This window comes from Miscanthus floridulus, chromosome 4 (genome assembly GCF_019320115.1).
Source record: "Miscanthus floridulus cultivar M001 chromosome 4, ASM1932011v1, whole genome shotgun sequence".
NCBI lineage: Eukaryota > Viridiplantae > Streptophyta > Magnoliopsida > Poales > Poaceae > Miscanthus > Miscanthus floridulus.
Window position 1 is genome coordinate 17869406 of NC_089583.1, and position 2465 is coordinate 17871870.

General features: G+C 45.1%; 1 non-coding gene across 1 annotated transcript; it reads left to right on the top strand.

The window, feature by feature from the left end:
- The first annotated feature begins 2045 nt into the window (after nt 1-2045).
- On the top strand, nt 2046-2152 carry LOC136553144 (small nucleolar RNA R71). Its single transcript, XR_010783051.1, has one exon. It is a non-coding gene; the product is annotated as a small nucleolar RNA R71 (small nucleolar RNA).
- Nucleotides 2153-2465: the final 313 nt, after the last annotated feature.

Consider the following 2465-nt stretch of genomic DNA (forward strand, 5'->3'; position numbering starts at 1 on the left):
AGACATGGCTAAAGAGATTCCCATGGACCATGGGAGCACTAGAGCATGCCTAGGTGACCACTTTGTAGAATTTGAGCTGGTGGTTTGGTCCCAAGAGTATCCAAGATGAAAAAGAGCATCTTATGCTTAAAGTGATGAACTAGGGGACCATTTCTTTTTAGACTTTGGCTAGAGTGGCATGCATAGGATTCCTATGTGAGGTGAATGGGAGACAGCAGGCTACAAAAGGGATCAAGGTGGGGGTCGACCGACCCCCACTTGAGAGCCCTAAGGCCATCCAAGTGCTGATCAAGGACCAGAGCATCTAGCCAAAGTGAAAAGAGTGGATATGGGCCCACTGGTGGGGTCAGCCGACCCCACCTTAGGTGATCCAACAGCTAATTTATTGCAAATTGTTCTCAAGTTTTTATTTATTATGGCTAAGTGTTTTGTCAAAAGAAATGATGTAGAATTAAAACTAAGAATGCAATTAAAAATGAAATGCAAGAATTGAAATGCAGGAAGTAAATATGAGATAAATACTGATTTACCTTACCAGCAAGGGCTCCATGTTTTAGGTCCATAGAGTAGGACCTCTCCATCTTGTTCATTTCTTGGGTGCTTTGGTTGGTCCCAGAGATGGGGACCGTGATTGCACCTCTTTTTCCCACCACACTTGCTTGATTTCTGCTTATGGTTCAGCGGGTTTTTCCTTCTTTACTTCGGCCTTTTTGGCTGACTCACCTTTCTTGTTGTTCCTTTGGAATGGGTTGTAGCGAAGTTTGTTCTTTGGTTCTTTGTCCTTCACCTGCATGTTAGCTTTATAACCATTAAATGGACACTTTACCTTCCATCCTGGGAATTGAAGATGAATTTGGCCAGACCCCACATAGATGACAGCGTTAACCGTGTTGAGGAATGGCCTTCCTAGGATGATGGGGACTTCATTGTTGGCCCCCATGTCTAATATGATGAAGTCAATAGGGACGTAGTCATCTTGAACCTTGACTAGTATATCCCTTGCCAGTCCCTCAGAGAACCGAATCGTTTGATCGACCATCTGCAAACGAACAAATGTGGGGTGCAAAGGCCCCCCAAACAAATTTTCATAAGTTACCTTGGCCATGATGTTGACACTCGATCCAAGGTCATAGAAGGTGTTGTGGAAGATTTGTGGTCCAATCTAGCAGGTGATGGTCGGGTGGCCTGGATCTTCCTTCTTGACGACGAATGGCGGATCAAGAAGATAGCTCCAGTTTGACCAAACCGAAGGCTTACCGAACCTCGTGGTTACTAGTTTAACACTTTCAATTGGATCCTCAGGTTTCCCTAGGATCTTTCCTTGCTCGAAGGATGGGACAACTGATGCTAATTGAGCTAATTGTGTTTCTAGCATTTTATTAAAGCTCAATTGATTTTTCATAGTAGAATTAAAGCTATCTATTTTCTCACTTAGACTTTCAAGAATCTTATCATTAGCCATCATTTTCTTATTAATACTATCATTTATTTTAGATTGGCCTAAGACAAGATCTCTTAAGGAAGGTTGGTTACCAAAAGAATTATTGAAATTGTTATTGTAACCGTTACCTTGGTTTCCCTGGTAGAAGGGGCGCGAGTTCCATCCTTGTTGCTATTGTTGGGGCCGGTACCCATTATTGTTGCTGTTGTTGATGAAGCTCACCTCCTCCTTTGTTTTGGGGCAATTATTTCCCGAATGATCATCTCCTCCGCACACCTCGCACCATGGATCGGCTTCGACAGCTCGTGCGGTGGCGTAAGGTTGAATGGCCTCTTGTTCCTTCTTGGAACCTTCTTCCATCTTTTTCATCAAGAGGTCCATCTTAGCAGAGAGCATGTCCACCTCATTGAGGGCATGGACACCTCTTTTCTTGGGCTAGAGGCGCTCCTCATTCCATCCTTGGTTTGTGACCATCTTCTCTATGAGGTCCTTGGCATCCTTGACATTATGTTGTAAGAATGCTCCTCCAGCGGCAGCATCAAGGTGGCTACGAGCCAAACCAGTCAGGCCATGGTAGAAACCTTGAATAATGAGCCATTCCTCTATCCCATGATGAGGACAGGCGCGAATGTACTCTTGGAGACGTTCCCATGCTTTGGGAATTGTCTCATCAGCTTATTGTTGGAAGCTAGAAATTTTTCCACGAAGGGCGCTGGTTTTGCCCATCAGGAAGAACTTCTTGAGAAACATGTTGGCGCACTTCTCCTAGGTGGTGGCTTCACTCTTGTTGGCGTAGAACCATTGCTTCGCCTTTCCCAATAGCGAGAATGGGAAAAGGCGAATACGGATGGTGTCTGCGGAGACATTCTTGATGGTGAAGGTAACACACACCTCCAGGAAGTGTTGGAGATGGGCATTGGCGTCCTCGTGTGGCTTCCCATAGAACGGGTTGGCTTGCACCATATTGATGAGTGCAGGCTTAAGCTCAAAAGTTGCATCCCCCAAGTTAAGCTATGGACCCATG